Source organism: Micropterus dolomieu, linkage group LG12 (genome assembly GCF_021292245.1).
Source record: "Micropterus dolomieu isolate WLL.071019.BEF.003 ecotype Adirondacks linkage group LG12, ASM2129224v1, whole genome shotgun sequence".
NCBI lineage: Eukaryota > Metazoa > Chordata > Actinopteri > Centrarchiformes > Centrarchidae > Micropterus > Micropterus dolomieu.
In genome coordinates, this window is record NC_060161.1 from 28,869,250 (window position 1) to 28,882,506 (window position 13,257).

Consider the following 13,257-nt stretch of genomic DNA (forward strand, 5'->3'; position numbering starts at 1 on the left):
GCCCCGAATGGAGTCAAAATGTAACGCAGCGGACAATTGCAGTCATGTGTCACTAATAGCCGCAAGGGACAATAGCTGTGAGGGACTGGGAAGGACAGTTTTAAGGTGGATTTTCCCTTCTCTGAACCGCTTGGTTCGTTAGTGCACCTGTCTGTTGTAACAAAAAGCAAAGTGAGGAAAAGGTGAGCACTAACGACCCAGGTGATATCCATCACCTTGATAACGACTCCACAGAGGTTAAAACGTGGGACTCCCTGACAGTCAATCAGAACTGAAGCCTCTTGGATGTGAGGTCAAACTTCTTCAAGTATCTTCAATCAAGCCCACTTGCCCTTGATTTAACCTTCCTTGGATATCCGTATTATGTGACATGAAATATGACTTAAAAGTGAAGGAGATGAGAAACAGCTAAATATTCAGTAAACATATTCAGTAAGTGAGAACATATCTCACTTACTGTATATTGGACAATTTTGACTTCGGCCGGCATTCATCTCACTTCCTTCTCACTTTGCTGGAAATTTTCACAATTTCTTATGTGCCCATTTAGTCTGAGCAATAGGGTAAATCTCCCTGGATATGGGCCATACCAAAGAAGTAAATGTTCACAGATGAGGGCAAATAAAGGGCAGAAAATGCAGCAGCTGTGTGACAGAGGAAGACCCTCAGCGATGCTAATGGATGGCTCAGAAAACTGCTCCGTAATAACAGTCTTTATCACTCATAAAGTCATCCAGCGTGACTTGTGCGTGTGATATGAACATTATGCTGGTGATCATCCCATCCAGCTCTTCTCTGGTAATTTGCTGTCTTATTCTGGATAGAGGGGTCACCTCTAGCTTTTGTGTGTGTGACACTGGGAGAGTGTGTGTGGCAATTTGGTGTAACTCATGTCTATGACACATTCTTGGCTGCAACAGACGCGTTTGTAGATATTAAGGTTGATGGTCATACGGTAGAGTGGTTAGCGTGTGTGTGTGTGTGTGTGTGAGAATGTGAGAGAGAGACAGCAATTTGTACTGTGCATGTTTACCAACTATAAATGCATTTGTTTGCATTCTATAATAGTGTTTGTATGAATTTATCTATGCAAGCTCTCTCTCAAATGATCCGTTGTGTTTGTGTGTGAGTCACTGATGCGTGTACTGTTTGATGTGGTCAGCTCGCTTATGGTTTCACAGTTAATGCTTTTCAAAAACTCACTGTATCGTAATTGTTTTCTGTACATATGATTGGATCTCTACTTTGCTAACTGGTACTGCCACCTCTATCTGATTTATTTTCAACCCATTTTTAGCTACAGTATCTGCCATCTCGTTCCCTTGGATGCCAATATGTGCTAGGACCCATAAAAACTGAACATCAATCCCCAGACTACTAACTCTGTATAAAGATAACAAAGTTTCAACCATAATATCCTCCCTACATTTTGACGTTGCACTTTTGAGACTAGCCAGAGCTGCACTTGAATCTGAACAAATTAGCATTCTCATGGGGTTTGACTTCCTCTATCCATTGTAATGCAAACAAGATTGCCATCATTTCTGCTGCATACACCGATAGATGATCGGTTAATCTTTTAAACACCTTGATTTTTAATTCTGGAATGTAAAAAGCACAGCTTGATTTTCTGTTCTCTGGATTTTTATACCCATCCGTGAATAAATATACACGATACCCATATCTCTCCTGCAGCATAGTGTTCACATAAGCTTGCATATCAAAAATGTTTTTACTTGAACTAACCTTTTTCAGTAGAGAAAAATCAACTCTAGGCTGAGGTAATAACCATGGTGGAACAGCTGGCATTAAAGCAGTTGGACTAGCGACCCAATCGTTGATTCCTAACTCATTTGTTATATCCAAAATTACATTGCTAAATACCTCCTTTTTAATTTTGCTGCTTTCCCAACTTTCATTCATAATCCTTTTTGTAGGATGTGTGTCCTTTTGACTTGACTGTAAATTAGCTCAATAATTTGCCCTCAACTGTTTCCTTCTTAGAATCAGTGGCATTTCTCCAACTTCCACCTGAAGCACTGATATGGGTGTTGACTTTACTGCTCTCGCATAATCTCAATGCTTGGGCCTGAATTTTATCCAACCTTTTTAAAGATGTACTAGCAGCTGATCCAAAAACAATACATCCATATTCTAGAACTGATCTAACTAATGCAACATAAATATTTCTTAACGCCACTCGATTAGCTCCCCAAACGCTGTCTGTTAAACATCTCATAATATTTAGTACTTTCTTACACTTATCCTCCACCTAATTAAAATTATTTTTCCATGTAAGCAACATATCAAACCACAACCCCAAGAATTTAAAAGTTTTCACTCTTTCTAACCTTTGATTGTACAATTTCAAACAAATATCTCCTTTGATTTCCTTTCTTTGTAAAAAAGATGGATTGAGATTTCTCAACAGATCATTTAAATCCCCAATTCAAAGACCAATCTTCAACCACATTAACAGCTTCCTGAACTTTCTTTACAACAAAGTCTATATTCCTCCCTCGTTTCCAAATTGCCCCGTCATCAGCAAAAAGTGATTTTCCAATGTCAGGATTAACATTATAATAAACATCATTTATCATGATTGAACAGTACTGGACTAATGACACTCCCGAGGGGTGCCATTTTCAACAAAAAATGTATCTGATATAGGGGAACTCTATATCAGATACATTTTTACACGAAGCTGAATGGGCCTACCAAATAAGAAATCTTTAATCCAATTATACATTTTACCACCAATACCAATTTTATCTAGCTTTATTAACAAACCTTGCTTCCACATCATATCATACGCTTTTTCTATATCAAAGAAAACAGCTACTACTCCCTCTTTATTTGCTTGAGCTTTCCTAATATCATTTTCCAAGCATTTTAAAGGATCCAGAGTACTACGCCCCCTTCTAAATCCACTCTGAAATGGTGAAAACAGCTCATTTCTTTCTAAGTAATATGTTATTCTTTCTGTAATCATTTTCTCCATGGTTTTACACACATGTGAAGTTAAAGCTATGGGTCTATAGTTATCTGGATTTGTAGAATCAAGAATCTTATCTTGCCTGATTCCCCTCATTATTATTATTTTTTTTTATTCCCCACACTTTATCTAGTGGTGTTGTTCTTCCAATAGCTGAACAGAATTCTCTCCAATACATCTTTTTTGCCCTTTTGAATACCTACCTTACTACTGCCTGAGCCCTTTTATAATCTAGTAAATTCGACATTGAATGATTTCCTTTCAGTTCTCTAAACATTTTATTTCCATTTCTGATGGCTTCAAAACATTCTTTGTTCCACCATGGTACCATTTTTACTTTTCTTTTTACTAGTACTCTTTCCAATTGTTTCTTTCCACAAACAATTGGAAAGCTTTGATAATACTTATTTTATCCACTTCCCCTGACATTTCAATCCTATTGAACTCCTCATCACAAGCACTTGCAAATTTACTCCAGTCTGCTTTACCCAATTTCCATCTTGTAACCCCATCAAGTTCAATCACAAGATTTTCCTCAAAATTAATTACAATTGCATAGTGGTCACTTCCAATACTATTATCACTTTGCTATTACTTTGCACATCCCATTTACTGCCACTAGCAAATTCATTACTGTGGTTCATTGCTATTCTCCCATAAGATATACCTTCTTTAATAAAAGTGGCGCACCCCCCCCGACCGTTGTCGCTATGCTGCCTTATAACTTTATACCCTCTGATATTAAAATCCAGATGTGGTTTCAGACATGTTTCTTGAATACAAATAACATCAGGCTTCACATTTAGCTGTTGTACATACAGTATCTCTTAAATTCTTGTCCATTTGCAATAAGGCTTCTGGCATTCCATTGAAGGAAACCCATTATGAACTTAATCACTTAAATGAGAGGTTAACATTTCATGTAACAGTCATATCAGTGATACCCAAATAATCTTTTGCTGCCTCAACAATAGTCCTCAGCCTTGACCTTTTCTTTGTCTGCTGCATCACTACATTCATACCATACCTATGAAAGCTACAAATTTAAACGTATCCACTATCAGAGTATCGTCTTTAACTGCACACTTATGTGAACATTCATTTTATGCATTTGTGGTAGTTTAGGGAAGTCCTTTGCTGAGAAGGTGTTTTGACCCATCGCTTGAGAATCTACTAGCACTCCCAATGAGACTTGTTTTGCTGCTTCAGCATATGATACTTTATTTTGTATCTCTGAATAACTTTTGCTCTTTTTTGAACTTCACATCCCTGGTAAGAAGCACTATGTTCCCCCCCACAGTTACAACATTTAGTTTTAGCATCTACTGCACAGCGGCCATTTTCATGTTCTCCAGCACACCTTGGCTTAGATTTACACTGATCTGCCACATGCCCAGACATTTAAAGCAACGTAATGGCTTAGGTAAAAATTTCCTCACATCCTCCTTCCTCACCAGCAACACTTCCCGTTCATGGCTTCCTTCCCGGACAAGAACTGAAGACACAAACAAGCATATATATACACACAGGGTCTAATGAGCAGGGCGGGAGCAACACAGGTGACAGTGACGAGACTAACGAGACACAGGCAGGCAGAGAGACAGCAGTGAGGCAGAGGGATTACTGAGAGAACAGACATTAATGGACAGATTAATGGACACTAAACACAGGCTGTAACAAAATAAGGCATGACAGATCAGAATAATATAAATAACAAACTAATCCAGAGACAAGCAGCCAGAGGCCTGTTTCAAAAAGTGGGTAAAACTCTGAGTAAGTTGAGCCCAAGGTGAGGGAAACTGGGTTTTCGGTTTCAGAGAGCGAGATCAGATAAACTCTAGGTCTGTAACCCTGGCAACTTACACTGTGAACCTAACCTGCTAGGGAGGAGGTTTACTTCAACGAACGCTGAGTTTCTTTCTTATTCCCCCCTCCTGCAGAGCCTGAAGCGGTCGTCTGCATTTCCTTATTCAGGCTGTCGATATCAAAGCACATACTGGGACACAGTTACGTCTTTAGAAACATCGAAATTATGGTTAAATAGGCTGTTAGTTTTTTTTTACCCAAACATGATCTTGAACATGACCGCTTTTATGATCAATCTGTCATCGATGTGTGGACAGAGAGTTATCTTTGGACATCGTAAATTTATCCTCAGCACAGAATAAAATCTATAAGCTACACTGTCCTTTATAACACAGTGACTCTGTGGACATCAAGGCAGCTGTCAGGTTGGCAACAGTTGCAAAAACACTTACCGTGCGCTACGGTATAGGCTACTGTTTAATCTGTATAAAACTGATCAATGAACAGTAACCTTTCATATTGTAGTCGCACAGATTGAACATTCCTATCATAGTTATCAGCTGGATATGATGTGAATATTTCTGAGTGAGGATGACTGTGGTGCACCTGAAACAAATAAATGTAGTTTAAAAGTCTGATAATCTGAATTTGTTTTGACAGCATTTCATAAAATACAAAATGAGCAAGATTTTATTAATGTAACATAGACGTCTAAAACTTCACAGTCAGTTTGAACCCAGACACATTTTACATTGCAAAAAATCATTAATAGCCATAGGCCTACTGAGTCGGACTGTCACTTCACAATCACAGGTCCGTGAGTAGCCTAAACTATGTCTAATCTGTTCGATTAATATTTTCATCTTCAGTTATTGCCATTGCATTTAGTCCTGTCCGGTTATAGCTGAATAAACAGGCCTGTATCTATTTAAAATGAATAACATGCTGTAGGAGAATCCCAGCACATTATCATTCATTAAGGAAATTCCAGTCTGGTAAATGATGTATAAAATCATTGCATAAAATGTAATATTGTTAACGTATCGATCGTTGCTCCACTCTTGCGTTTTAGAGCCAATCATGGTCTGCGTTGACACGCATTCATATTGCTAGCTCCACCAGATTAAAATGGAGGCTCTGCCTTTATTTACCTGTTGCCATGGTAAATCATAGTATAGGAGCTCCATTGATGATGGCTTTTTTCATCCCCACGCACGCACTTCAATCAGGCTCAACATACTCAGAGTTGACTGAATTTATTCTGATCGGCCTTTCTGAAACCGAAAACTCGGAGTTTGACTGCTCAGAGTTCGTCAACCCAGAGTTCAGGTTTACACTCAGTTTGTTGAACCTGCTTTCTGAAACGGGGCCCAGATCACAAATAAACTACAACCAACAGGTTAAACAGACTGAAGCTTGGATAGAACAGAACTCAGAGCAGACAACGCCAAAATAATGCAAACACAGAACTAGGAGAAAATACAAAGACATTAACTAAGACACAGAACTAAGGACTAAGTAGAAAGACAAGAAAAGAGAATGAGAATCAACACATAAATCATCACAAGAATAAACAAGGCAAAACAGAAGAACACAAGAGATGGAACCAAAACAGTGACTAAATAACAGATATAGAACTGATCAATAATTAAACTCACAGAGAACTAAACTCAACAGAATAGATGGCCGGACTAAACTGCAGAAACAAAAACAAAACCTAGAACCAGAGAAACTCAGGACAGGATCGTGACAATGGGTTAGTTCAAATTTTGGTTTCAAAGATTTTTATTGTTTCATTTTATGTTTGTGCATCTTGGTTTTTCATCTTAGTGCCATGTTAAAATAAATTGTCTCAGTAACGTTGTAGAAAATAAAACAAGAACTTCATCAGGGCGGTAAGCTAACATCATGAGAGCATGGTCAAGCTACCTCCAATTTAACATCACCTAAGAAGACACAATGCTAATATAATAATAGCATGACCAAGCTACTTTCAATTTAACATTGACTAACAGCCCAGAAAGCTTATGTGATATTAGCACTATTAAGCTACTTGCAATCTGCCATTGACTAACAAACAAGAAAGCAAACCTACTATTAGCATTACTAATTGCAATCTAACATCAGCTATCAAGGCACAAGGCTAATAAAATATTGGCACAACTAAGCTATTTGCAGTCTAATATCAGCATACATGGCTCAAAGCTAACATGATATTAGTATGGCTACGCTACCAACAATTCAACTTTGGCAAACAGGACAGTTATCAGGGCAACTTGTAAAATAATTAAATTAAGTATCTTTAACCATCTCAAGGAATAATTTTTTATTGTTAACTTGAAACAAAGGAGCATTTCACCAAGTTAACTTACTGAAAAGGACCCGTACTCATCTAATTGATACTTCAAACTTGACATTGAAGTTCAGTCATTGGCAAAGCATCAAATCCACAACAGCTAGCTAATCTAACAATTGCTTGATGTATTAGCAGGTAGGCGGCCATACCATGGTGGCCAATGACAATTGCGTTTCCAATGGCCTGTAAGCTTCCTCTGATCTCAATAAAGGTTTCTACAAATAACTGTCAGAGAATGCAAACATATTGACAATATGTGTGTAAAATGTAATTTATTAACAGATCATCATTAATAGTTTTGGCTATATAACATTTGGATTTCAGTATCTGATTTAATAATTATCAGCCCAACCTATAGCAGCACAAACTGTATTTAAGGTAGTGCATGTGTACATGTGTCTCATTCATTGTGAATTATACAGTGACTGTGATCTGTCTGCCAACTTGATATTTACTCACCTCAGGGCATATACACAACTGTCATAATTGATTTATCTCCATGCTTTAATCACTGTCACACTCCCTGTCTCGGTAGCTCTCCTTGTTCCTCCCCTATTTGTCATCTTTGATGCGTATGACAGCATTAATAAATACATTTGAGGAGGTAAATTTCTCTCAGTCTCCCGCTTTCATTACCAATCTAACCTTCATTTTGAGCATTTAACCAGGTAGGTCACCTTAAAAATGCCACAGTCAGGTTCATAATCTTCAAAGGCTTGTGACAAGAATTACAATTTTAAGGACAGCAAAGTCTGGTTTGGGAAATCTGCTCTTCCTGAGCTGACCTTCCCCGCTGCCTTTATCCCATCTCATCTCATCTCCTCTACAAACCTCAAGACTTCTGAATAAAAGCTGAAACATGAAGAGGAAGAGGGAATTCTTTAAATATTGATGTCCACTTTTTTCAGTGTTTCTGAAGTGACCATGAACTGTGATCCTGGGATGGTAAGCAATAAAAAACACACACAATTGCTGCAAACAGGCACAAACCAAATATACCCACAAGGAAGACAGAAAAGGAAATGTGTACACAGACTGATATGTAAACACACACACAAACACACACTTTTTCAGGTTGGAGTGACAGTACTCTGACTGATTGAGAGGCCTTCACCAAAACCTGCTGCGTATTTCATTTCATGGTGCATTACCCCCTACGTCTGTGTGTGTTTGCATATTGTTGTGCGTCTCAGTTTGTGCGAATGCAAACGTAAACCTTCGCCCTTATGTTTTCCTGTTTGTTGAGTGTATATCTTCTTTGTGCGATGGAGGTAAATTAAGAGAAACGCATCAACAGATCAGCCTCAGATGTGGATTTGCTATTAGTATTCGACTTGTTCCACTCCACGCTTTGTTGTTGGCTGGATCACATCTTGTTGTGTATTTCGTGTCAATAAAGGCCAATTAAATTGAATCTGCCAAGACGCAGATAGAGGGAGATAAGACGGAGCGAGGCTGAGAAACAAAACAATTGCTGGGAGAGAGAAAATGAAATCCATGAAAACAAAAACAATAGAACAGAGAGGAAGTGTCAAAAAGGAGAAGTGACAGCTGACAGTGAGTTGAACTCATTGGTTTCCATTATTGGATGATTTTGAAGTTGTTGTGTAACTCATCTTTGCTGGCAAAGCAGCTGTGGTGGCAGTTCATATGATGCAATGAGCTGAAATATTGCAAATACCAAACATGAAAGAACATCTGAAGGCATGAAAATATGTGACATTTCAGTTTAAAGAAATGACTGACAACGAATAAATATGATTTTAAAGTATTAGGCAACTTGTATGTAGCAGCTGATTTATTTGCTAATTAAATGCAAATACATCTGATAGTTTGTGCTGGACAGTATGGTCCTGACTTGTTTTGAAGATTCATTCTTGACCTTAAAAGAGCAATTTGACAATAAATCTTAACACAAGGTCCACTTAATTTGCTGATGGAGGCTAGGAGATGTGGCAGAAAGGTCCAGAATAACAGAAGAAAATTGTAAATATTTGCTAAAATAATAGGCAAAATAAAAGTAGAAAACAGACGTACGCAATACACACAAAAAAAAAATAATTCTAGTAAATGTTAAGGTAATAAAAAGTTAAAATAATAAGGTATTTGTTCTGAAGAATTTTCTGAAAATGTAACTAATAATTCACATATAGGTAGCCATGTACATACAAGAAGTATGTGGACACCCGAATAATCTTCTGATTTCAGACTTTCCAGCAGATTTGGGAGCCTGGCTGTAGGGATTTGTTCACATTCTGCCACAGGATCACCAGTGAAGTGATAAGGCATGGTGTCAGTCGGTGTTCCAGTATACCACAAAGGTGTTAGATGGGGCTTAGTTCAGGGATCTGTGCAGGCCAGTCCAGTTCTTCCACACCAAACTGGGAAAACAATTTATTTGTGTCTCAATATACCTGTAGTGTAAACATAGTTGATGTAATATGATCGAAAATCCTTAAAAAGCAAGAGTTATCTTTTTGCTCCTTCATGTCTTTCATGTTCAGTCTAAATAAGGTTGTTTGTTGCTCTCTTCCTTTTTTTCCATCTGAGTCATCTCCTTTCATTTCTTCCCACCATCTCCTTTCTACTCTCTGACTTTCCATCACTGCTGATTACAGCTTGCGACCTGATTTCCACCCACCTGTGTGTATGTGTGTCTTAGTCTGCTCTTTCAATTTGTTTGTTTGTTTGTAACTGTGTCCATTTCTTCATTTTGCATCTGTGTGTAAATCCTCTTCGTTACGTGTGTTATTTTTCCATTATCTGATTATTTTTAGCCTCATCTTTGTTTGTGTGTGAGTCAGTCTACTCTGTGTGTGTGTCTCTCTCTCCATTACGTGTGTGTGTGTGTGTGTGTGTGTGTGTGTGTGTGTGTGTGTGTGTGTGTGTGTGTGTATATATATATATATAATTATGTATTGAAGGTCCCAACAAATTCATAACATTCATGGCATGAGGGCCCTTTAGTGCCATTGTTCAAATCTTTCTTGCTGCCTGATTAGTAGAAGTTTAAGCTGCAGGAAGATTTTGGGTCGAGCACAGTCAAGGGCAATGAGAGGGATTTGGAGGGGTCTTAATGGTCAAAGAACTCCAGGAGACCAATTATAGAGAGGGATCGAGGGAGGACAGATGGATAGACAGAAGTAAAAAATGGACAGAAGGGATAGGGTTGATGAATTGGTTGCAAAAAGGAAATTAAGAGAAAATGGGAAGGAGACTTATAGATGGGATGCAGAAACTATGAAGAGGAAAGGAAGGATTGACCGACCTGTTCTCACTCCCCGACTCGTCACATATGGCCACATGGTCAAGACCCATCAGTGTCAGTATGTAACGCACTAGGGATCCCTATAGCGTCACAATTGAACGCACTGGGGGAAGCCCTAATGCGTCAGTTTTTGACAGTAAAGGTAGGTATATGATGTTTAATAGCAAAGGGTTAGGGTTAGGAGTAAGGAGGTGGATGGAGAGCCATATCCCTGACTTTGAACCAGGAGATTGGGGTTTGTGTCCTGTGTGAAACAAAAAGTCAACATTAAATATTTAAATTTGAATTACGTAAAATGATGTAAGTTAACTTATGTGTTAACTGAGTAGTTATTTTAACCCGAACCATGATCTTTTCTTGACCTTAACCTTAACCTTGCAATGTTTCACAAATTTAATAATGTGCCAATTAATCGGACGTTGCATATTTATTGTTGCTAACTTTACCGGACTTGACCGCAAAGCCTTAAACGTCTATGCTAAAGGGGTACCCAGGGCGTTAAAAAGCGACTACAAAGGTAAAAAGAGTAATCCACCAATCTAGCATTGTTTTCCTACAACATTGTCAGGCTCACAATGGACAGCTTTAAAAAAACAAAAAAAAAGCATATCAAAATCGATGCAGCAGAACCAGTGAGATTGTCTTTTTTATTCCACATATTCTTCTTCCTTGTCAAAACATGGCGCCTTCATTACCCACAATGCAACTCAACCACCAGCAGTTCGGTCTGAGGTTCAGCTGTGTTGTGCTAGTAGTGGCTAATGTGGCCCCATCAGAAATGAGTAGCAGGCTACATAGTTCTGGTAAGCCCACATTTTTACGAACATCAAGAACAATTGACCTACAGACAGACGGACATTGCCATCCCTAGAGCCATGCCGCTAGCATGGTTAATGAACAAACACAGAAGGAATGACAAAAAGAATAACAGCAGTGCTGGAAAGAAAAGGCATGAAAAGGAAGGAAACAAGAAATATGAATGGTAAAAGGTGTGTACTTTTTAGTGCTATACACCACATGTCACTTTCACCCTGTTCTCACATATTCATACACTGATGGCGCAGCCTTCAGGAGCAATTTGAGGTTCAGTATCTTGCCCAAGGGCTGGAGGTGGAGAAGCCAAGGATCACCGTCTGACTAGTGGACGACCACTCCACTTCCTGAGCCACAGCTGCCCCGGGGGATTCAAATGAAGGTGGCAGATGAAATGAAGCAGACAGGCAGGAAAAGAAAAGGTGGGAATAAAGACTGAGGACGAAAAGAAAGAACTCAAGTGAAAAGAAGAAATAGACAGGTGAAAAGGCCAATTAGATACAGACACTGAGGATGAATATTAGTAAAAGAGGACGATTGAACTGTAAAACCTGTCACAATAATGAATAATAATGATAGAATGGACTACAAATGCAAAACAGGCAATATAGAGGAGGTAATAGGGGGCAAATTCAGTAGAGAAGAGGAAAGGAGTCAGATAAAGAGGGAAAAGAGAGGTATAAATGATGGATATTGGAGTTTTGCCTGGATGGAGGTTAAATGTTTCTGTGCACGTGCAGTTATCAGCATTCCCCTCACCTATTAACGTCCACATCTATCAGTAGAGACCAGGGCCGGTATTAACAAGCTTCTCAAAGTGCCATTTTAGTCTGTGGAAAGGAGTGCTGAGAATTCATGAAATTTACTCCTACTTTTAAACCTTAGAATAAAAGCAAGTTATCAAATTTCTCAAAGCTAAGAGTCACTCTTACTCTCCCAGTTATTTAAGACAGCTCGAGAGGTCTCTCAAGTGGTTAGGAGCTGCCAGTAGGGCTTGTGATGGCACTGTGTTTCTGAATTATTTGACGACGTGCAGTTAATAAGACAGGGTCGGACAGCGCAGGCATAATCATTGTCAGCGAGTTTGTGAAGGACGTCATCTCACCATTGATTTTCCACAGTAATGCGTTTTCAGTTAAATTGAAGGTGGTGATGACGTTTCGTTTATTTGCCACAGGACAAATGCAGCAATGCTGATGATTTTGGCCGTCACAACCATCAATAAGCCCAATAGTCATGGAAACAATTAAAGCACTTAGGCTACAGCTCCACACATTGTCACACGTTTCATCGACTTCCCAACAACCCCCCCCCCCCCTAATCCAACAGAAGAAAACAGTTCATGCAAAAAGACGGCAATACAGGAGTAGTAGGCGTATTTGATGGTGCTCATATAAAGCTAAACTTTTTTATCTTTCATTTATTAATGTGTAGGCCTATATCATAATGTATTATCTTGAAAATTCTTTATTCTTAAATGTGTGTTGAATATAAACTCCTCTTAGGAATTTCACCATTCAATGTGAATTTATCTGAGAATATTCTTAAATAAGGAAATCTATTTAGTGATTGGTCCTTGGCTACATCGTCATCCAAAATCCTGTTTGCGGCACAGCAAAGTTTCGTAAATCAGCTCTCAGACTGACACTTAAGATTTAGTTCTACACTTCACTCAAATTAGGACTATGATGCTTGATAACTAACTTTCAAGCACAGCTTTGAGCCAAGAATTATTTTACTCTTAAGTCAGTTCTTAGCCGTGTTCTTATGAGTAATTCTGAGAAGCTTGATAAATACGGGCCCTGACCTCCACACCAATGTGTTTGGAAATACAGTACCTGTATGTCTGTGTGGATGGGTGTGTGAACGTGTGTTGGAGCCATCGTAAATCGATCACACCCTCATCCAGTACAGGAAATCCTAGTGCAAAATTGTCCGTCCTTCTGCACTTGAAGCCTCAGTGATGTATGTGACTCACTGCAAAACAGTCAATAACACCCTAAACAGAACTGTTTTTTT

General features: G+C 38.7%; 1 protein-coding gene across 2 annotated transcripts in view; it reads left to right on the forward strand.

Annotated features, from left to right (window-relative positions):
* htr2cl1 (5-hydroxytryptamine (serotonin) receptor 2C, G protein-coupled-like 1) overlaps window positions 1-13,257 on the forward strand; it is a 175,004-nt gene that overhangs the window by 91,911 nt on the left and 69,836 nt on the right. Inside the window, exon 1 of one of the 2 annotated variants that reach the window (XM_046064795.1) lies at window positions 318-798. The exons of the other annotated variant lie outside the window; for it this stretch is intronic. The gene's annotated coding sequence lies outside the window, so the exon portion shown is untranslated. Of the gene's footprint in view, window positions 1-317; window positions 799-13,257 lie in introns of those variants that run through there. 2 annotated transcript variants of the gene reach the window in all.